Raw genomic sequence first — 24,054 nt, 5'->3', positions numbered from 1 at the left:
ACTCAGCTGTCTGCCATGATTGTGCTTAGGAAACACAGTGCCTGGCTTAAAGAGGCAGCGGATTTAAATTAGCAGAATGTCAGTGTCTTTTTCTAGAAACAGTTACTCGCTTGTCTCTTGTCTCATTTCTAGAAGCCACCTGTGACAGTGGCTGAGCGAAGTGGAAAGTACAAGAAGACTCATTATATTAAGCCTTTTGTTTTTGAGGATGACCATTTTACAGCTGGACTCTCTCTAGTACATGAGAAAAATGAGAGTCTACAGAAAACTTTGAGTTGGTTTGGCTTGCCCCAAAATGCTATTTTGACCGAGGGTAGGGAAGATAGTGGATGGATGGTTGTATGGATGCCCAGATATCTCTATCTGTGCTGCTCACCCCAGCTGCCTCCTGTTCCTCCTGTTCCCCCCCAATTCTCTCTCTCTTCACCCCATTTGTACTCATTCTCTAGGGCCAGTCCTGAAGTCACTCAAATATGAGATTAAGTGTTGTGGGCATAAGCCCTTTTCTCAGGTGTCACCTAACTCCTGCTTGAATCCATCCTGCCTCCCTGGACCACATTCCCGGATAAGGGGCCTTAGTACTTTTCTCTTCCTTCTTCAACTTCCAGACATTTTTCCAGTTGTCTTCAGAAGCTTAAAAGACCCATGTAATACTCATACTATCTTTTTTTTTTTTTTTTTTTTTTGCCAGTCCTGGGGCTTGAACTCAGGGCCTGGGCTCTGTCCCTAAGCCTTTCTCTGTGCTCAAGGCTAGTACTCTACCACTTGAGCCACACAGCACCACTTCCAGCTTTTTCTGTTTATGTTGTACTGAGGAATTGAACCCAGGGCTTCATGCATGTTAGCAATCACTCTACCACTAAGCCACATTCTCAGCCCTCATACTACCTTTTAAAGTCGGTTTACTTTAAAGAATTAGCCTTACTGAAATAGGATTTTTTGAAACTTTTAATATTTTTTATCTTTAAGTAATTGTACAAAGGAGTTGCCATTCAACAAAGCAGTTTACAAATACAATTTTAACACAGTAAGTAGAAAACTGCTATCAAGTAGAAGTTAACCCTCACAATAGATATAATTATGAAAGCAGGAGCTTTAGACAAATTAAGTCTAACAGTTTGATTTAGCACAGCATGGTTTACGGATTGGGCAACCCTCAGAATGAGCAGAAGCTCAGAGAGCTCATCTCCACAATACCATAGGTAGCCTTTGTGGACAGACAAAGGAAGTCAGGGACAGAAACAGCTTGATTATGGTTTGGCATCTGTCTCATTTGAACTGTCCATTAACCGAAACTCAGCTAAGCTATATAGAACTTTATTTCAGATCTTAGGAACTATGCAGAAGATACAAGTTCAGATAACTGAATTCATGTCCTGGGAGATAAGATCAAGTGAGCCCTAATGTGGGCTTTGAAAGGGAGGAGATGGTTTTTTTTTTTTTTTTTTTTTTTGGGTCCGGTCGTGGGGCCTGAACTCTGGGCCTGGGCACTGTCCCTCAGTTCTTCAGCTCTAGGCTAGCACGCTACCACTTGAGCCATAGCACCACTTCTGGCTTTTTTTTTCTGCTTATGTGGTGCTGAGGAATCGAACCCAGGGCCTCATGCATGCAAGGCAAGTGCTCTACCACTGAGCCACCTTCCCAGCCCGGAGATGGGGGTTAATGACTGATAGACGATTTAGGAAATGTCCATGACACACAAATCAGATAGTATTTTCACATTCATCCTCAGCCTATGGGTATATGAAACAATTTTAAAACTGCTTTGGCTGGACCTGTAAATTAAGCGCTGCATACACAGCCTTCCCTCTCCTTTGAATCTATGCCCTTTGATCTGAACTATTCTCCACTGCAGTCACTTTACAGTCACCTTGGGCTTCAGGAAAGACTGGATTCACTGATAAACATCTTATGACAAAAGGCAAATTGACCCTGAAAAAAGCAAAACCTTCTTATCATCTTCTAGAGAAGAACCAAAATCTATAGACCACCAGCCATGCCTTTGAAGACTCTCATAATGGTCAACCAAGGCCATACTGTAACTGGAGACTATTGTAAATATGTCTACTTTTCACACTCCTCATACCCTTGAGATAGTTGAACGTGGTTGAAGATGTACTGAAGTGCTGTCTTCCCATGGCTGCCGTGTAACAAATCTCCTTTCTGGGCCCTTCACCATATCTCTATTTTGACCGAACCTAACATGTGACTCATGGACTTTGGGCCTTGTTCTTGATGCCTGTGGAGATGACCAGATCTCACATTCTTCAGTGGCAGCCTACATTATATCAAAGTCCTCTCTCTCTTTTTTTTTTTAAAGTCCTATCTCTTTAATAGACTTCCTGTCTGGTTTGCTTTTCTTATCTTGATTTGATCATAATTTTCTTTTGGTTTTCATAGAACAGTATGATTTTTTGACAGTATGGTGGTTTGAACTCAGTCTTGTGCTCATACCTCTACCACTTGAGCCATGCACCTAGCCATCTTTGTTTCTTTTTTTTTTTTTTTTTTGCCAGTTCTGGGGCTTGAACTCAGGGCCTGGGCACTGTCCCTGAGCTTCTTTTTTGCTCAAGGCTAGCACTTTACCACTTGAGCCACAGTGCCACTTCCGGTTTTCTGGTGGTTATTGGAGATAAGAGTCTCACAGACTTTCTTGCCTGGGGTTGGCGTTGAACCTCAGTTCTCTGATCTCAGTCTCCTGAGTAGCTAGGATTACAGGTGTGAGCCACCACCGCCCAGCTCAAAGTGCAATTTTAAATTACAGAGGGAGGGTTTGTTTACCCTGTGATCTCTGTTTATTATAGAATGAAAATAACTGCCATGTATGAAATATTTACAAAATGCCAGATATTTATTGGTTCATTAGTTAGAGATTAATTGTATATTTAGCAAATACTTTAGTACCACAGTTTCCTAATTGCAAAATGGCAATAAGAATGGAAAACAAGGTCTTCCCCTTTTCTGCCATTGCTGAAGCAGGAGCGGCCAAAATGAAGTTCAATCCCTTTGTCACTTCTGACCTGAGCAAGAACCGGAAAAAGCATTTCAATGCACCTTCCCACATTCGCAGGAAGATTATGTCTTCACCTCTTTCCAAAGAGCTGAGACAAAAGTACAATGCCCATCCAGAAGGATGATGAGGTGCAGGTTGTACGAGGACACTATAAAGGCCAGCAGATTGGCAAAGTGGTCCAGGTTTACAGGATGAAGTATGTCATCTACATTGAACGGGCACAGCGGGAAAAGGCCAATGGCACCACTGTCTACGTGGGCATTCATACCAGCAAGGTGGTAATCACCAGGCTGAAACTGGACAAAGACCGCAAAAAGATCCTGGAACGGAAAGTTAAATCCCGCCAAGTAGGAAAGGAAAAGGGCAAATACAAGGAAGAAACAATTGAGAAGATGCAGGAGTGAAATAATCTTATATACAACTTTTGATTAAAAAAAAAACTTCTTAAATGAATATCGTTTGTTGTATATATAAAAAAAGAATGGACAACAAGTGAATATCAGTTTTATTCCTAAGTGCCACATAGGCAGAAAAAGGCCTGAAGTGGCACTGTGTTTCAAGTGGTAGAGCATTAGCCTTGAGCAAAAGAAGCTCAGAGACAGTGCCCAGCCCTGAGTGTAAACCCCATGACAGGCAAAAAAAAATTTTTTTGAAGAGCTTAACATTAGCTATTAATTCTCAAAGCAAGCTAGATGATCATTGTACAATGTGTGATCATTGTACAGAAAAGGAGCATGACCTGCTAGCAAATGGAAGAAAGAGTTTTCAACTCAAGCAAGCTCTAGGACCCAGCCTTTTGAACACTCAGTGCTTCATAGAATTAAATGAGTTAACACACATAAAACAACAGTCGGTCATACCTTATGCTTCAGTTACTGCTAGCTGTCACAATGAGTTATCCTTGCCTATTTCCTGGCTAGGGTGAAGTGATCTCCAATGGAAAACTTAGACTTTCTGTACCAGGTCCCTTTACCCCATAGTCCTTTTGTTCTTGGCTGCTTTTTGTTTTCTTTTTGCTGGGGAAGACCAAAGTAAAAAAACACTTAGTCTTGAATGACCTAATTTGAAAGGAGTTGCATTACAAAAATCTCATTATAAAAGCTCACACTTTTTTCTTCTGAGCTGTTCTTCATTTCTAGTGTGTTCCTGGCATCGTGTCTCCATTTTAAATTATATGAACAGCCATCTGTCCATAGCAACTGGAGTTTTGAATCTCATGACAGCTTCACCAGAATCTAAAAGACATCCACTTACAGTGCTCCTATTACTCATTTGGAAGAAAATGGCTACATTAGATCTGTTGGGAAAAGCAAGATTTATCAGACCTATGTAACAGGGCTGGGACTCACACTCACTGCTGGTTGGAACTGAAAAGGTTGCAAGATCTGGGCTGACACTGTTATTTCCTTACTCCATAGCCATTGAAAGGAATAAAACTTGAGTTTACAGCTGATAACCTAATAATTCCCAAGGGAATTATTGTCCTAGCTCCTTTATTTTTTTGTGGGAGGGTGGGGAGGAAAGGGAGAAGATTAGAGCTTGAAAACAGCTTGGAAATTCATTTCCAGTTTTGTTGACAAGATACCTGAAGGTCAGCATTTTGCATTTTGAGTGTGATGTGAAGTGCCATTCAGAGCATGGCACTGTGGATATATAATGGACCAGAAACCTGCTTTTGTAATAATGATAGCATTTTTTCCCCCTTTCATTCATCCATTAATCAACTGCTGGCCTAGAAACCTTAGCAGCCATTCAGTTTATTTTTGTCTTAGTACTATACAAGATTGTTCTTTTTTATGCCTTGCCAGGAAAAAGTTGAAGTGAATTATTTTGACATTAACTAGTAAGAGATTTCTTTAGTGCGTTTATTTTAGTATATACCTGAGAGTCACTTGAAGCTTTCTGGATATTTTTTTTTGGGGGGGGGTGGGATGAGGATATGACTTTGATTCTAACAAACCAACTAGACTTTGGTACATGCAGTGTCTTTAGAATTTCACTGTCAAAAACCACTATTGAGAGCAGAAAATCTAAGAAACCATGATTTGAAAGAGCAGCCCAGGGTTGCAACTGATCAAGCTCATTTATTTCTTCCCTCTGCTAATTGCTCTTCATTCTTAACTTTGAACTGTAGTCCGTGTGTGTGTGTGTGTGTGTGTGTGTGTGTGTGTGTGTGTGTGTGTGTGTGTGTGTGAGCACTTCTGTTCTAAAGTGGACACACTTTAGTGTGCAGAATAATGGAGAATTTTGCTTTGACACCTAAACAAAGTGAATAAACCCCCTTAGCCTTTGCCCTTTGGCAAGTTCTACAACTGCTCTATGCTTCCTTTGTTTACTTTGAGTAGATTATTCCAGTCTCTAGATTCCAAAGCAAACAGGGATCTGAGAATGAGAGCCAAGGGTGGTGAATCAGGTGATGCTTTAAAACTTTCCATGTGCTCTTTGGAAATACTTAATTTGTTTTCAGATCTCACAGAAAGAACTGTCATCACAGATTTATAATAAACAATGGGAGATCCATGATTTGGGTACTTCATATGCATATGTGTGTACTTGCACATGTATATGCATGTATGCATGTGGATTGTGTGTATGTGTGTGTGTGTGTGTGTGTGTGTGTGTGTGTATGTATGTATGTGTGTGTGTTTATGAGAAAGAGAGTAGACTAGGGATCTGGTTTTAAGGCCTGATGATGTCATTCATTAACTCTGTGACCTTGATGCATTACTTGGCCTGTCCCAACCTTCTTCTTAGATGTTATATGAGATTTAAATCAACCAATGAAAATAAGAAGCCAGAACAATGCCAAGCTCTAGTAATAAGTTATATATCAGAACACTGCCTTTTTCCTTTTGATTACTCTTTAGAAAGACTGCAAGAAGGGCTTTGAATTATCATGTTAGAAACCTCTGACTGAAATCATAGATGGATGATTTAAAACCTGGTAGGTCTAAGGACTGAGGATGTAGCTCAGTGGCTCAGTGGTAGAGTCTTTTTTTTTGATTATGGGGCTTGACCTCAGGGCTGGGGCACTGTCCCTGAGCCTCTTTGTGCTCAAGGCTAGCGCTCTACCACTTGAGCCATAGCATCACTTCCAGTTTTTGAATAGTTTATTGGAGGTAAGAGTCTCATGGGGACTTTTCTGCCCAGGCTGGCTTGGAACCATGATCCTCAGATCTCAGCCTCCTGAGTAGCTATGATTATAGCCATGAGCCACCAGTACCCAGTATTCAGTGGTGGAATCTTGACCAGATGAGCAACACCTCAAAAACCCCCCAAGACCCCAAATTATTCTAAAGACTTACATTTCTGCCAAATGGTCCTAAAAATGGAAGTACAATGCATAAAAGATAGATCATGCTTGATATTTGTGACAAATGTAGAACAAGTTTTTAAAGTGAAACATATTTTACATATAGAGATATGAATGAAACAAGATAGATCTAACATTTCTCTCTCATAGAAAGTTCTATTGGGCCTTTTTCTCATCAGTCCCTGCCCTTTTCAAGACTAACCATTGTTCTGATTCTAAACTACAGGTTTACTCTGCCTTTCCCTGAAGCTCCCATGTACAATCATGCAGAACTGTGCTCTGTTTCTGGGATCTTTCATTCAAGATGATTCTTCAAAGAACTATCATGAGGATTAAATGGATCAGTGTGGACCCTGGTAAGTACTTTTTGTGGAAGTATTAGGTGACATTATTAGTAATGGATGATGAAAGTAAAAGTTAAAAATTAAACTGTAACTTAGAGACTATTTAAATAAACCATTTATGCTATGGTCTGAGTATGTCTCCCCCAACCCTCAGTTGTATGTTGAAACTTAATCCCTAATGTGATGGCATGTAGAAAGCACATCTTTTTTGGAAGTGGTTTGGTCAGGAGGATGGAGCCCTCCTTAGTTGGATTAATGTCCTCATGAAAAATATCCCAGGTAGCTCCCTCACCCCTTCCATCATATGAAGTTATAGCAAAAGAAATGGCCATCCATGGACCAGGAAGCAAGTCTTACCTAACCAGACCCTGAGACAATCTGTGAGAAATATTTTATGTTGATTGTTAGCTACCAGTTTATGGTATTTTGTCGTAATTGCCCAAATGGAGTATGACAATTGGGAAAATCCTTTTTTAAACTGATGTTCCGGAATGGAAAAGCCAATTTATCCAATAACACTTTGCAGCACCTTAGGTAATGGTTTTGATGTCTGTAGACATTTCGGTTTCTGACCCTCAGTCTATGGAGATATTCATTGAAATCTTCTTGGTATCTAATAGAGGAGACCAGGTTAAGAACTTTGGGAGGTCCTAGCATGGGGAAGAAGTAGAATTTTTTTTCTGTTGTCTGTTCTTATCTTGCCTCTCTATATTTAAGACAAAACACAATACTAAACCATGAAAAGGTATAAGCCAGTCTAGGTAAATCTGATCCTTACTCCCATTTATTTTCTTATTTTTAAAAAATAAAATATAAATTTTGACTTCCTGTGTCCCTTACCCCCCACCCCCGGTGTGTTTGTGCAAACTTTTTTCAAAGTAATTTCTTGGGTACTGCTTTCTGGTATTTGGTATGGACTTGTTCTATCTCTGGGGGAACTTGGACACTGTCTTCTACCTACAGAATTTTCCTTCTTTATTTTATTATTATTATCTTTTGGGTCCGGTCGTGGGACTTGAACTCTGGGCCTGAGCGCTGTCCCTCAGCTCTTCAGCTCAAGGCTAGTGCTCTACCACTTGAGCCACAGCACTACTTCCGCCTTTTTTTTTTTTTTTTGCTTATGTGGTGCTAAGGAATCGAACCAGGGCCTCATGCATGCAAGGCAAGCGCTCTACCACTAAGCCACCTTCCCAGCCCCCAGAATTTTCCTTCTGTGTTTATCTACATCCTCAGTCTAGAGTATGACCCCAGCTCAGCCTGTGGGACTGCAGCTGGGACACTTGTTAATTCAGAGCCCCTCATTTGTCAGATTCTAGGGCCTCTTCTTCCTGCTACTCTGTAGCACTGGTAGCCAGGCGTAGGGTGGTAGAATGGGTAGCAGAGGTCTAGAGAGATTGCAATTTGATCCTGAGCTGCATGTGAAAATCTGTCTTGTAAGAGTGACCCAAGAAGGTTTGGATTTGGATCATACCTTATAGAATCTATCTTTTTCCCTGTTCTCAGATGAGGAAGTTGATGTGCTGAGTTGTCTTGGAGCCCAAGCCTATGTGACTAGCTTTGTTAGGGGACGGAAGGTGGGCAGTCCTTCAGCTACGAAGACAGTAGTTCCCAGGCAAGATTGCGTATCCATTTTAGTAGGCTAACCTTTCTAGCTTAGTCAGAACAATGGTGCAAGGAATGTGAGTCCTTTGGATTGTGATAAGGAAGAGGACATTTGAGGCCAATAGTTAAGGTTGTTCAGGGATTCTTTACTGTTCTCTTAGAAGCATTACCAGATAGGTTTCCTTTCTGTTTTGTTTCCAACCTGGATTCTGTGGAGAGAAGTAAAAATACACATTAGTATACTCTTATTCACGATTCAATGTGAAATGACATTCAGAAAACTATAGGCTACAGAAAAGCAGATACCAACCCAAATAATTAGAATTAGTTATCATTAATGATTAATATGTAAGTCTGTTTAGGGAACTTACTTTATCTATGATAATCTTCATGGAATTTTTCTAAAGTTCATTGTCCCATCACAGTAGATAGGACCCCAAATGGTTGCTTCCTGAGGACCGGAGAAGAAACAATAGAAATATATACGAGGGTGCATATTTTAGAACATCCTGGGTATGGGGTTGTCTGTTTACACATGTGTTCTTTTTGAACTGTAAGCTTCTTAAAGTCAGAGATTGTCCTAATATCTGCATCACATCACTTAGCATGGGTTCCTGGGAGACAAGGATATTGACAGATGAATGAATGAATGCGTGGATGAAGGGATAAGAAACATGGAAGTGTAAGAAGCACAAGAGAAAGGTCCATGGACCAGAAAGGAATTGGAGGAGTGCTTGTGAGGAGTTCAATATACTGAAGTCAGTATATTGAAAATTCCATACTGGTCCATCTTCACTCAATACTCAACGTTGGGCAATATGCTTAGCATCTCCAGGCTCCAAAATGATTTATAATGGTCCTTATTTTGTAAGATTGTTCTGAGTTACAATGAAATATTGGGTCCTGGGTCGTGTGTAGGGCATTACACTCCAATGAGGCAACCTAGGTTTCTAAGTAGAAATGTGAAAGTTGTATTTATTGAGAGATTTTTATGAGGTTTTGATGCATGGTGTGGGGAATCTAGCAAAACCAAAGATATGTGAACATTCTGAGTTTAGGGAAGAGGTATTTGAAAATGTATAGAAAAACCTGAAAGTAGGAAATAAATAAAATTTCACTGGTAATTGAGGGGAAAAAAATGAGGAAACTGAGTGATTAATGTCATAAGCATACAAAGTTCCCTAGGGAGGACAATGGAATGCTTCTTTCAGATGGCTTCTGAGCAACTTTTGAGTAGTTTATTGAGATATTTATTTCCAGGGTTTGCTATTAGGAAAAGGCAGGAAATTGGTTCATCAAGTGATAAATTTAATATTACTTTAAATTTTTAACTTTTGTGATTATCTTGAATGTTCACCCAAGTTGGTGCCAGACTTAAACATGTATTATACAATATATATGCATATTGAAATGTCTCATGGTGCCTCATTCTTATGTACAATTTTTATGTTTTATCTATCAGTTAAAAATAAATTCAATTTAATTAAAAAAACAAACAAACACTGATACGATAGGAAAGCACTGCCTAGAGAAGCCTTGCTCTCTCCCTGGGTGCCTGTCCTGGTCCTCACTTCTATGCAGGTTATTTGCCTAGTTCTTTGGAACAAAGGTCCTTGAATTACAGCTAACCTTTCACTATTACAAATGGTGGCACAGAATCACCCTCTGCCTGCGCTGGATCTCTGCAGATTCCTCCAAATATTCCCCAGAGTGGGATTTCTGGGCCAAGGGTAAATGTAATTGGACTTTTGGTAGACACTGCCAAACTGACCCCCTTAGAGCCGTGTCATTTTTCACTTCTGTGAGCAACTCCCAACCCAAACAACATGTCGTCTGACTTGTGTCAGTGTCAAAGGTGAAACACATTTTCTCGGCATAGTTTCAACTTGGACTCCTCTGATTTTGATCAAAGTTGGTGTAATTAAGTCCATGTGGTTAATAGTCATGGTCACTTTTGTCTCTTTGGTTGTGTAAATTGTATATTCATATACTTCACCTACTCTTCCTCTCTGCTTTCCTCTTTTTTTTTTTTCTGCTATTTTAAACTTTTTGTTGCTTGAGCTCTGGAATAAAACTGTTTCGTGTTCCACCACATTGGACCAGGCTCTACAGAGGGCACAGACTAGAAGGAGATGCTTCCTCAGCCTCATGGGTGAGCAGTACAAATGCATAAAAAAGTGTATTATGGTTCTGAGTATATGGATGTATAAAGAAAAGAGTATAAGAAATAGAGTATGGAAAGTGTTATGGGCCCAGTGAGCTTGATTTGAAATGGACTAGAAGTTGGAAGAGGCGCTGTCCAGGCTGACAGGAATGTAAAGAGCAATACAGAGCTGGGCACTGGCTCATGCCTGCAATCCTAGTTATTCAGGAGGCTGAGATCAGAGGATCATGGTTTGAAGCCAGTTGGGACAGGACAATATATAGGTCTCTTATCTCCAGTTAAGCACAGAAAAAGCCTGAATGGCGCTGTGCCTCAAAGTGGTAGAGCACTAGCCTTGAGCAGAAAAGTACAGGGACAGTGCTCCAGCCCTGAGTTCAAGCATTACAGCAACCACCACTACCAACAACACTAAAGAGCAATCCAGGCTGAAGCAACTATAAGATTCCTTGGTGCCACTCTGGCCTCAGCCCAACCCTCCTGGACAGTCACTTTGTGAGTGTGAAGAACTTGTACCCGGAGTACAGTAACTGGAGAAGAGTCTGACGTAAGCACCCTGCAGAACTGTGAGAGTACAGGGCAGTGTGAGGCAAGGTCACTTTCACCCCCCTCTCCTCTTCCTTCTTCAGAAGGGTAAACTACATTAGCATCCCCAAATCCAGCTCTTTCTGGGTCCCTTCCTTCACTGGTAGGGAACACTTGAACCTTCTCTTAACTCATCACTTTAAAGGAACTGATCTACCAGATCTGCTTCTGACTCTTTCTCTTGTGATTCCTTTGCTTCAATAAGCTCGTGGTTTGTGACCTTCCTCATCTATTCTTTCTTTGCCTTTTCTTTGCTTAACATCTTGACCCATTCTAAAGGACAATATACTAGAGATAATCTCAGTATTATTTGTCTGAAACTTGTCTTGCCTTCTAATTCCCTACCTCAATCTCTCTCTCTTTCAATTTAGAAAGATGGATATTAGATGGATACTATATTTCCTAGGATTGTACTAACAAAGTATTACAATCTTGGTGGCTTAAAATAACAAAAACAATTCTGGGTGTGGGTGGTATATGCCTGTAGTGCCAGCCCTCAGGAAACTGAGGTGAAAGGATTGAGAGTTCCATGCCCAGCTGAGCATATATAGCCTCAAAAATCAAAATGATAATTTTCCCATGGTTCTAGAATCCAGAAGTTCAAAACCAAAGTGTCTTATAGGCACATGCTCTCTTGAAGGTTCTAAAGAGTTCTTTCATTGCCTCATCTGGTTTTGGGTAGTTGCTAGTAACTCTGGTGTTCTTTGTCTGATGACAGCACAGCTCAGATTCTTCATCCTTATTTACATAGCCTTCTTCCCCTGATATTGTTCTGTATCGACGTTTCCCTGTCCTTCTACAAGTACCAATCACTGGATTAGGACTCATTCTAGCACAATAAGTCCTCATTTGAATTTTCTTTTTTCTAAATCAAGTCACAGTCCAAAATACTAACAGTTAGAATTTTAACACATCTTTTTGGAGTCACCACCCTACTGGTAGCAGATGCCCTACCATGGGTATCTTGCTTGCTATTTGTCAAAGTCATCCATTATTGGGTTAAGAACATATACTGAATGTATTAAATATATTAAGCCCTTCATTTACCCTTTAGACTGTGACTCTGGACAACTGACCTCAGATCTTCAAGCTTCAGTGTCCCCACCTATGAAATAGAGAGAGGTCCTACATATCCTTTGACTTCATGCCACATACTTAGCATGGGGGCTTGCCTATGGGACACAGAAAGGACTCACAATTATGAAAGCAAACCATTTTCACTCTCCTTTTGTACAGTCATAGGGACTCAGGGCAGATTGACATTGAATGTGAAAGTCCCAGTCTGACACATGACGCACATGGGCCTTCCTGCTGCTAGTATCTGGATTAGAAGGTGTTAGGATAGCTTAATATTACCCAAGAGGCAAATTAAACTATCTTTCCTTTGTGTCCCTTCCTGTCAATCTTGCTTGTCTCTTTGCAAGTTTGAAATGGCACGAGGGAAATGTTAAGGAAACGTGTGTGTGTGTGTGTGTGTGTGTGTGTGTGTGTGTGTGTGTGTGTGTGTGTGTGTGTGTGTGTGTGTATGTGGTGTGAGCCAAGGGATGCTTTTTGCACACAGTTCTCTTTTCTCATCTCCACTTTCTGTGTCCCACAGCCAGCCGCACTCCCCATGGGACAGCACAGAGCTCCCTGACTTGAGTTTCATGTTCTTTGATGCTGGTATGGCTCTGAAGTAGCTGCTGGGAAAGACAAACTACCGTTTGTTACTGAAGAAAAAAAAATGAAAAGAGAGGGGGAAAAAAAAAGGTCCAGCCTTTTATCTGAGTTCCTCTAAGTTGCCAAAGGTCTTATTGTGGAGAGAGAGGGAACAAGTGGGGTTTTATCTTCCTGCTCTGACAGGCAGCCACGTGAACATCAAAGAGCTCAGAGCCTGGGGAGGGGGATAGGGCTAACTATTGAGTAAAACTCCACTAGGGAATGGGGGGCTCCCAAGGAGCTCACTTGCTTTTGATGGTAGGAAGAGGAGGAGCTGAGATTTTAGTGGAGGGGAGACTTTGATGACTGCACTCTGTGGTCAGGGGGACACTCAATACTATTGGAGAGGTAGAACAGCAGTGCAGGCACAGTAAGAGAATAGTCTCCAAAGCCACCTGACCCATAGCAAGTACTTTCCATACATGATCTCATTTAGTTCCTCCAGTATTGCTGCCTTACTCGACATATAAGGAGATGAATGGAGACTTAAAAATGTCATCTCCCCTGGTTTAGTCATTAAAGCGGATTATCATACTGAACTCCATATATTTCTACATTAAAAATTATAATTAATAAAAAATACAAGTGTTGAAATTTGAAATGATAAATATAGGTTCATTACTTAATGAATATTTCTTTCTCCTCACCCAGCTCTCTCCAGCCCACTATTCTACTTTCTGTCTCTAAAAAAACCAAAACATTGTTTTTCAGGACAAGGGTTTCCTTGTGTAGCTCAGGTTGGCCTGGAATTCCCTGTGTCGCTCAGAGCAGCCTTGAACTAAGATCCTCTGTCTCCCTAGTGCTGATGGGATTATAGGTGTCTGCCCTCATACCTGGCTGCTTCTGTGATTTTTCATTACTTTAAGTAGCTCATATAAATGGATTCATATAGTGTTTGTTTGTCTGTCTCATTTAGTATAATATCTGCTGAAGCAGAGTTTCCTTCCCCTAATACTCTGTTATATGGGCAGGCATATTGTTGTCCCAGCTATGCTGGAGACAGAGATAGACCTCAAACTCAATAACATAGTTTGAGGCCAGCCAGGGCAAAGAGTTAGCAAGGTTTGATTTGAATTAAAAAGCTGGATATGGCCAGGTACTGGTAGCTCATTCCTGTAATCCTAGCTACTCAGGAGGTTGAGATCTGAGGATCATGTTTTGAAGCCAACAGGGTCAGGAAAGTACATGTGACTGTTATCTCCAATTAACCACCAGAAAACTGGAAGTAGAGCTGTGACTCAAGTGCAGAGTGCTAGCCTTGAGCATAAAAGCTCACAAACAGCGCCGGCCCTGAGTTCAAGCCCCAACACCACCATCAACAATGAAAAAACAAACAAACAAATAAACCAAGCTGGATATGGTGGTGCATTGATAGAATGGAAGGGAGATCTAAGAAGAATAATCATGGTCTAAGCCTGGCCGGGGACTGAAATGCACGATCTTATCTAACATATAACTAAAGAAAAAAAAGGACTTGGTGGCATGGCTTGAGTGGTAGCAAACTTAACTGCCTAGCAAACATGAGGTCTTGAGTTCAAATCCCAGTACAACAAAAAAAAGAAGGATTTCCTCGCATGGTCTTATGCTGTTATTGGCCAGTTCATCTGTCAGTGGAACCATTGGCCATAGTGATTAATGGAACTATAAACATGAGTTTATAAACATGTTTATCTTCAAGATGCTTGTTTCAGATCTTTGGGGTATGTCCTCAGAAATAGAATTGCTATATCATCTAGTAACTCCCATTTTTGAATTCTTTGAGGAACCACCAAGTTGTTTTCCATAGTGTCTGTATAGTTGTACATTCCTGCCCCCACAGCAAGGCTCCTGATTCCTCTAAATCTCCTTCATCAGCACCATTTTGGTATAGTAGCCATCCTAATGGGCATCAGGTGATAGTTTCTTGTATTTGGATTTTCACTTCATGGGGATTGGTGCTATTGGTTACTTTTTCATATGCTTTTTGGCTGCTTGTGTATATTCTTTGGAACAATGTATATTCAAGTAATTTGTCCACTTTAAAATAAAGTTGTTGCTGAGTTTTAAAGATTTAAAAATGAGCCAGGTACTGGTGGCTCATGCCTGTAATCCTAGCTACTCAGGAGGCTGAGATCTGAGGATCGTGGTTCAAAGCCAACCTGGGCAGGAAAAGTCCATGAGACTCTTATCTCCAATAAACCACCAGAAAACTGGAGGTGGCACTGTGGCTCAAGTGGTAGAGCACTTGCCTTGAGCTGAAGAGTGTAGGGATAGTGCCCAAGCCCAGACTTTAAGCCCTACAACTGAAAAAAAAAAATTTAATGACTATTACTGATATTAATACCATATCAGATATCTGATTTGCAAATACTTTTTTATATTCTGTGGGTTGCCTTTTATTTTATTGTATTGATTTTGTATGTATGTATGTATGTATGTATGTATGTATGTATGTATGTATGTATGTATATATGTATTTTTGAGACATGATCTTGCTAAGTTACCTAGGATGGCATCTAACTTATGGTCCTGTGGCCTCAGATTTACTAGTACCTGGGGTTATAGACATGTACTGCTGTGTTCAATTTGATATTGCCTTTTTTTTTTTTTTTTTTTGAGAGAAGACTGGAGATTGAATTCAGGGCTTTGAGCTTACTACACAAACTCTCTCTTGAGCTATATCCCTTACTTTTTGATACATACACATTTGAACTTTTAATCAAGTCCAATTTTTATGTTTTTTTCCTTCTGTTGTCTGTGCTGTCAGTGTCATCTTCAAGAAATCATTACCAAATGATTAATGTCATGTAGCTTTTTTTTTTTTTTTACACTTTCTTCTAGGAGATAGAGAATGCCCCAATGACCAGACTTTCTCTTCAAATGATTTTTGTGTGTGTGTGTGTACACATTTTTTCTGTGCCTCAATTTTCCCTTTCTATAAGGATATTGTTTGGACCAAAGTCCACTTTAATTATGTAACTTGTTCATCAGTAAAGACCCTGTTTTTAAATAAGCTCTCATTCATAGGCATTAAGGCATTTGTTTTGAGGGATTAATTCAACCCAAAGGAAAAGTTAAGCTGCACAGATTTGTAAGAGTAAAGGAGTATTGAAATCAATTGCAAATGGTTTGTTTGTTTTTTTTTCCTATAGTTGGAAGAACGGGAGTAAATTAAAATCAGTTCTAGACAGCAAAAATTACGTGTCACTCATTTCTTGCACCTTAACAAAGCTTTACAAAATAGTTCAAATGCAATCAACAGGGTCAGCCAGTCTTCTATTTAAACTTTTATTTTTCCTATATTACTACATTTTGATTTTTTTTTGGTCTTGTTTTCTTGAGACAGGGTCTCACTAGGCAGCCTAAGAAGGCTCGTAGTCCACTAGGTAGCCCAGATTATCCTTGATCTCAATGATCCTCTTGCCTCAGCCTCCTGAACGCTGGGATTACTGGTGTGAGTTACCATGCCTGGTTCTCTGTATCTCTGTTAATCCCTTTATTTTGTCCCATGGATTACATGTCCCATAAAGTGGTCCTAAAGTCTGGCATGCATGATTCACTTTCTGGGCAAACTTATATTCTCCCTCCTTTCCCAGCCCTGCTTCCTATGACATTGAATGGGATTGTTGGGTTATTGAGAAAGCTGTGTCCCCTCTGGATTGCTGATGTTGTCTGCTCATTGTCCTCCTCAGGGAGACAAGAAGCCAGGTCCAGAGAAATAAAGACAACTTAACAAAATGAGTGAGAAATAGGACTGGAGCTGTGGCCTAAAGGGTAGAGAAGAGCAAAGATTGGTTTTGAGACTGTATATATGTGGATTAATACTGATGTTTCATCACTTGTCGCCTATGGCACCTCTATGTCTTAGCAACTGTACACCTGGACTCTTTGCCAGTTTCTTTCATTCTTTCTTTTAATATTTCCTTTGTTTATTGAGTGATGGTTGTATGAAAGGTACTTCACTAAGGTCATTGTATTGTATCTCATCTTCCAAGCAACCCGGCAAGGTAGGTTCATGGTTGCATTTGAGCAAAGTTTCAGGGCAGGTAGATGACTGGTCAAGGTCTCAGGAATATTTGAATCCAGACCCAAATGACTGGAAAGCTGGTCTAGTTTATTGCTTGCTATATGCTAGTGGAAGAACTATCTGTAGGAATCCAAGGGAAATCAACTCAGTTTGTCAGCTATGAAACTTCTTGAATTAGAGAAAGTCATTTATTTCCAGGGACCCGGGTCAAGCAAATTATGGTGAGTTATTGGCTCTCTTCCAGGGTGCTGTTTCTTTCTTTTCACTGAATTACTCTTTTTCTGTGAACATTTCTCAAAGACTTGAGACTCAATATTCTGGGGCCCCACAGGTCTTTCTGTGGAAGAGCTTGCATGATTTTCTGAAGATCAGACTTATAATGAATTCTTGTAGGCTTGGTCTTGGGTTAAAAACAGGGTTAGAAAAAAACAGGGTTTGATCTTTAAGGTCACCTGCCTCCAATTTTTTTTTCTGCCTCCCATTTTTGTTTCTCTTTTCCTCTTTAAGTTAAATGTATTGGCTGGGGTGTAGCTTGCCCAGCAAGTGCCAGACCTTGGGTTCTATCCTTAGCATTAAAAGCTAAAATAATAAAATAAAATAGCAAAAAATGTAGAACTAAATAAAGTAAAATAAAGTAACGGCCTATTTATCCCTGTAGGCCATGCTTATTACCTGTGGGGAGCATCTTACTCTGAGAGGTCCTTCCTAAAAGCTAGAATCAGCACTCTGGCCTCATTCCAACAGTGCAGGGAAATGGCCTGGCTTCTTGGCAGCAGCTCTGTTCTTCTGACAGAGGCTCTGCTATCAGCAATGTCTTGAGCTCAGGTCCTGGGAAAAATTCTCTCTGTTGCTTTTTGTTTTTCCTTTTTCTTTTTAAGGGGCGAGAGGAGACATTAAAAACTTTCTCTCTCTCTCTGTCTCTATCTCACTGTGGTATATTTTATGTCACTCTTTTTAACTCTAGAATTAAAATATTTCATTCTGGAAACAGCATGTTACTTATATTTAAAAATAACTTTAGGTTAAGGAAGAGAGATTAAATTACATCAAATATTTTGTAATCACAATTATTTTAGAGGAGTAAGGGTGGGAAATTGAGGCATAATTAACTTTGCTTGAAAGATATCTTCATGCAGGTTAGCATGAAGACTTAAGAGCCAGGCTTTGGTATCATCAAATCCAAGTTACCTTGTTCCTTTCCCAAGGGCATCCAACAAAGGACAGTGAGAGGATACTGACTGACTATGTGAGCCCAGTAATGGCACACAATCTCGGGTTATCTGCTGTGTGATGGTAAATAATTACGTATGGGAAGTAATTGCCCCCTGCCATGTAGCGTTGTGAGACAATATTTGTGAAGTGTTCAGCACAGGATTAGACACACAGAAGATCCAATAAATGGTGGCTTTGACTGTGATTAGTATGTCTATGATCTGCTCCAACCAAATACTTCTGGGCATATGGTTAGGGTAGCAAGAGAAATTCAGACTGCAGTCTGGATTGTGACCTGGAGGGTCTGTAAAGCAGGAAGTAAAACAAGCCCACCATTGAGTAGTCCCTGTAACATCTTTCTCACCATTTGCATCTTGCAATATATGATCTCTTTCTCTTCTCATTGTCTCATGTTTTGAAAGAGAAAAGCCTATAGTATTCATAATGTTAACTCAGTTCTTAGATAAGGAAAACTGAGGTACAGGGGGGTTGAGTAACTCGCCCAAAGTTGCACAGTTAATTACTTTTTTTGTAATCCCAACCCAGGACTCCTTATTATGCCACAACAGTAAAAGTTCAATTAAGATTGAGGTCTAGTCAGGCGCTGGTGGCACGCCTGTAATCCTAGCTACTCAGGAGGCTGAGATCTGAGGATCGCGGTTCAAAGCCAGCCCAGGCAGGAAAGTCCGTGCCACTCTTATCTCCAATAAGCCACTCAAAAACCAGAAGTGGTGCAGTGGCTCAAGTGGTAGAGCGCTCACCTTGAGCTGAAGAGCGCAGGGACAGTGCTCAAGCCCAGAGTTCAAGCCCCACGACTGACCAAAAAAAAAAAGATTGAGGTCTAAAATTTTATTTTTTTTTTAATTTAAATTTTTTTGAGTTCAAATGCACTTTATTTTTAGACAACCTTCATGACATTTTTTTTTCTTAAAAAGCAATGTCTCCATTCCAGATAAACCATGGTCAAAAGAAATGAAGAGTTCCAGATGACATCAGTCCATTTGTCTTAAGTCTTGATGTTGTGTGGATGATAAGCAGCAGCCAGTTATGGTAACAGATGATAGATCCAAAATAATTGCCCAATTTATTAAAAAAATTTTTTTGGGGGGTCCAGTCGTGGGGCCTGAACTCTGGGCCTGGGTGCTGTCCCTCAGCTCTTCAGCTCAAGGCTAGCGCTCTACCACTTGAGCCACAGCACCACTTCCAGCTTTTTTCTTTTTGCTTATGTGGTGCTGAGGAATTGAACCCAGGGCCTCAGGCATGCAAGGCAAGCACTCTACCACTGAGCCACCTTCCCAGCCCCCCAATTTGTTAAAATTTTAAAGTATTAAAAAAACCCAGAATTAAAGTATGTATTTTACAAACTGTATAACAAATTATGGTAGTGTCTTATTAATTTGACAGAACAGTTTGAAATCAAATTGTATGATTTTATTCATTCCCTCCCCTTAGCCCCCCTGGAAGAGATAGCATGTTTCTTTAGAGGAGAAGATGATAAGGCTTCTAGGTTCTTAGAACTTGTCCATAGTCACTTGGCAGCCTTGGGTTTGAAGGCAGCTGGTAACTGGTACAATTATGACCAGACCTGTCACCCTCAGGGAACCTCTCTGTGAGATACCTCTTCAGGCTTCATGCCCTCTGACCTCCAGTGAATATTAAAAATTTTTTTAATCCTGAATTTTTTTTTTCAGTTGTGGGGCTTGAACTCTGGGCTTGGGCACTGTTCCTCAGCTCTTCACTCAAAGCTAGTGCTCTACCACTTGAGCTACTCCACCACTTCTGGTTTTCTGGTGGTTAATTGGAGATAAGAATATCACAGCCTTTCCTGCCCAGGCTGGCTTTGAACTGTGATCCTCAGATCTCATCCTCCTGAGTAGCTAGGATTACAAGTGTGAGCCACCAGCACCCTGCATAAGAAGGTCTTTTAGGTAGAGATCTTAGCAGCAGGACGTGTGACCCAGCAGCAGTGACTCATGCTAGCAGAACCTCCTTTTGAACTGGTGGGGCTCAGAAAAGGATACTTCAAAGTATGGTGCTTTGAAGCCCTTTCAGCACTAAGCATTCTCTCTGACCTTCTACTCTTTTTTCTCTTCCTCCCCTTCCTCTCCCAGTGTAAATCATAGAAACTAGAATTTCTCATCTCCACCATGATGATAGAAACTAGAACTCATTTCCTTTGAAGTAAGCCACAAAGCCTAGAAATATTACTGAAGCCATTGTGTAGGATAGGTGATCATAAGGCCCTCATTCCAGAGGATTCTGCCCCATATCTGGGTGTAAGGAATGCTCTATAGAGACCACAAAGAATCACAGCAGTCACACCTTCCTTTTTTGACCCACTCCCACTAGATCATATCCTTTTGTCCAGTTACATTTCTACCCAGCTGCCCATTCAAATAGTTTTTTAATCTTGTTTAGAAGGTTCTGAAGTTCCCATGTTAATTTTATTTTATTTTGTGCTGGGGATTGAACCCAGGACCTCAAGCTTGGTAGGCATGTAACAGACTATGGAGCTATGTTCCTAGTCCTTTAGCCTTTTAATTTTGTTTTTGAGATAAGGTTTTGTTAATTTGCCTCAAGCTGTTTTCAAACTCAAGATGCTCCTACATCTGCCTGGGAAGAAGCTGAAACTATGAGTATGTACTCCCACACCCAGATTAACCTGTCGTTTGTTATATGATGTTGGCTACTACTAGGCAAAGCATAGATTGATCTAGTAGGAAGCAGAGAAATCTCATATTGAGTTGGATGTCCTCCACAAAACAGATGGGATTGCTTCTTATGGTGCTGGTCAGCAAGGCTGTGAGTGAAGTTGTAAATTCACTGCTATAGTACTATGCTATTTCCTTTTTGGAAAATAAGAAGTATGTGGGGAGTTGGGAGAGTGGAGTTTAGTGGTAGAGTAAGAATGTGTAAGGCTTTATGTTTAATCCTCAGCACCAAAGAGAAAAACTGATTTTGTTGATTGGTGGACTAGTAATAGGTATAGTAGTCCTCCTAAACCACAGAAGATGAAAAACTTTCAGACTGCAGATAGTATGTTTTTTGCTTATACCTATACAATCGATAATATATGTGTACAATATAACAAACTTTATAAACTAGGGACAGTAAGAAGTTAACAGCAATGATAATAAAATTACACAGTTGTATCAGGCTATTGTAATAAAAGTTATTTAAAACTTATGACATTTATTTCTGGAATTTTCCATGAATTATTTTTGGACCAAGGATGACTGTGGGTAACTGAAACCACAGAGAGTGAACCCATGGACAAAGTGGGGTGTTATGACATTGGATTGCTCCCTGGGATGGGGGGGCTGAGCTGCTCAGTGGCTAGCAACCTATACTTTTTCCAGGGACACTGGAGGCTGACCAATAGGTGGCTAGGGTGTCCTCCTTACTTCCTATACTCACAATGGAGGGAGGACATTCTCTTTTCTTGGCCTTGGCTCCCCTAAAGTTCCATTTACTCTTCTCCTCTGGTTTCATCTGGCCGGATTGAGGTTGGAGTTGGCCCTATCCTCCTTATCTCCTTAGCACCGGTTAAAATATCCCTATAACTCTCCCCCCACCCCCATACTATTTCTGTTTTTAGAAACTAGAAGCCTTGACTACAGTGCTGGCTCCTCCTCAGCTAGGTTGGCTGCCCAAGGCTTGCTGGGTTACTGAGGGCATGTCACAGCATTTGTCCATCACAGCTCTGGACGGTGAGAACAGCTTTCCACAAACCAAACCACCCCAACCTCAGACAAGCTTATGGGACTTTGTAAAGTCTCTGAGGGCATTTCATTTCCTTTTCTTGTGCAGTTGTTTAAAAATAAATAGCAAAGACTTGTCATAACAGTGAGGGGAATTGTGTTTAGAATGCTGCTCCCCCACTTCCCAATTCCTCCTACCTTTGCAAATGACACCTTTGAGGCCTTTGAAAATGTAAGTGGGTTTGACACAGTAAGAAATAGATATTTAGCCTCTGCCCCCACTTCCTGGCATATAGCTTCTAAAATGCTTAGATTCTTGGAAATGATGTGTTTGGGGAGGTTAATGAAAGGACTGATGGCTAGAGGCACTTGGAGAGTTGTAGAGTAATACTGGTTGCCAAGGGAACCAACCAAGGGATTGGAGCATTGGAACCTTCAGCTCCCCCTTCTCCATTTCTGGGGAGGGGAGAGCAGCTGAGGGTTGAATTGATCACCATTGGCCAGCCATGAGGATTTCATAAAACCCCAAGAAGAAATTGTGGAGAACTTCTAAATTTGTTGAACAATCTGCATTTAACCTTCCCACAAGAATGGCAGGACTTACCATTGCGGGGATAGAGAACTTTCCCCAAGTTTGAGCTGCCTCCACCTTTCTCAGGGTGCTTGTGACCCAGTCCTGTTTTTGCCTCGCTGGCAGCACAGATCAAGTACCACTGTTTTTGGCTCTTTATGGTGGGGTTCCAATGTGTCAGGTCTGATATTCACCCCAAAACACCAAACACAGGGATGTGGGGTGGTAATGATAGGAGCTTTATGATGCAACATGGACACATGGAAGGAAGAGGCAAAGTAAGCACTTGAGCCCACGTTTGGGCTACAGACATGAGCTCCAGGTATAAATACAGAAAGGATTGGAAAGGGGCCAAAAGTATGCATAACTTTTGAACCATCCAGGCAATGTGGTCTGGTTGGTCAGGCAAGGCTTTGCTGGCCTTGTCACTAGGAAAAAAAAAAAGTTGGGGGCTGGGAAGGTGGCTCAGTGGTAGAGCACTTGCCTTGCATGAATGAGGCCCTGGGTTTGATTCCTCAGCACCACATAAGCAAAAAGAAAAAAAAAGCCGCAAGTGGCGCTGTGGCTCAAGTGGTAGAGTGCTAACCTTGAGGTGAAGAGCTGAGGGACAGTGCCCAGGCCCAGAGTTCAGGCCCCATGACTGGACCCCAAAAAAAAAAAAAAGTTGTTGCCCAGGGAATAGATTCCACTCTTGTCCCAAGATGTCTATCCATCTGGCCTGTTCTTAGAAGGTGACTTGCTATGTAACTGTAGGAGCAAATGGCTCCGAGCAAACACAGAAGCAAACTGATGGAGCATTTGCAGGCCCAAGTGAAGAGTTAGTGCTTTTAGCAAAAGTCATTTATAGGCACCTCCTATGGCTATGGTGTCACTAGGATCCAGGAACCAGCAATAAAGAGCAAGCTGTTCTTTTATATCAGCACGCAGCCTGCCTGTTCCACATCTCCTTGTGAAGCTCAGACATTGTCACCTGAGAGAAACCTGTTTGAATCCCTTGACTAGGTATTTGGCCTCCCTGTGTCCACAGAGAAATCTTAGCGGTCAATGTTTTCTTTTGCCTGGCAGAGAAATTGTGCCAGAAGAAGGAAGGAGGGGATAAAGTGAAGAATGAAGCCGAGGGCAAGCAACGAAAAGAAAGACAGACCTTTGATATTTATTGGAGATGAGCCACAGTTGATATGAAAATGCATCAGCAAAGATAGTAACTCTTCCTGCCAAGGTGGGTGTGGCAGCAGGCTGGCTCCCCTCCCTCAGCGCCATGGTCATCACTAAGTTGTGCCATCAGCAGCTCAGGGAAACAGCATGATCTTTCTTGGCATTTCGAGAACATTCTTAGTCAGAGATGTTTGACCACAACCAAAGGCAAGCAAGAAACACCTATCTAGACTAAATCAGATTACATCAGACAAAGAAAACTCTAGTGATACCCCTGCTCCTATTGGTGCTAGGAGAAAATGCTGCAAGACTAATAATGCAGCCACTGTCTACTCATTATTAATACCATTTACTTACATTTTAGGTGTGAGAGACCCACCCTAAGTTGTTTCATACTGGAGCTGGGACTCACACTGATTTTTCTCAAACTTCAACTAAGCTCTGAGCTCAGATTTCAGTGTTAAATTGATAATTATTTTTAGTAGGGCAGCAGGAGATAGAAACAAACATGCCACAAAACCCTAACAAAATTATGATCAAAGACAATAAGACTATATGAGAGGTGCCTGTTAGTGGGGTTTCAGCATCCAGTGGAATTGTAAGGTTAGAGGATAGGGCGGGCTGACGTGAGGGAGAATGGGTAGGGTAAATATTTTTAAGCCTTTCTGAGTGTGTTTCTAGAAGGAGGCCATA

At 41.0% G+C, this 24,054-nt stretch overlaps 1 long non-coding RNA gene and 1 pseudogene across 1 annotated transcript in view; both read left to right on the top strand.

Annotated features, from left to right (window-relative positions):
• Positions 1 to 2,990: 2,990 nt before the first annotated feature.
• Positions 2,991 to 3,466, top strand: LOC138838009 (large ribosomal subunit protein uL24-like; annotated as a pseudogene).
• Positions 3,467 to 6,556: 3,090 nt separating this feature from the next.
• The window catches only part of LOC138838018 (uncharacterized), a 169,179-nt gene continuing 151,681 nt past the window's right edge, over positions 6,557 to 24,054 (top strand). The window contains exon 1 of the long non-coding RNA XR_011375540.1: positions 6,557 to 6,682. This is a non-coding gene — a long non-coding RNA (uncharacterized lncRNA). The remainder of the gene's footprint in view (positions 6,683 to 24,054) is intronic.

The sequence above is a fragment of the Dipodomys merriami genome, unplaced genomic scaffold (assembly GCF_024711535.1).
Source record: "Dipodomys merriami isolate MVZ:Mamm:240054 unplaced genomic scaffold, mDipMer1.0.p SCAF_10, whole genome shotgun sequence".
NCBI lineage: Eukaryota > Metazoa > Chordata > Mammalia > Rodentia > Heteromyidae > Dipodomys > Dipodomys merriami.
The sequence above is the reverse complement of the archived record's forward strand: the minus strand, read 5'-3'. Positions and strand labels throughout refer to the sequence as shown.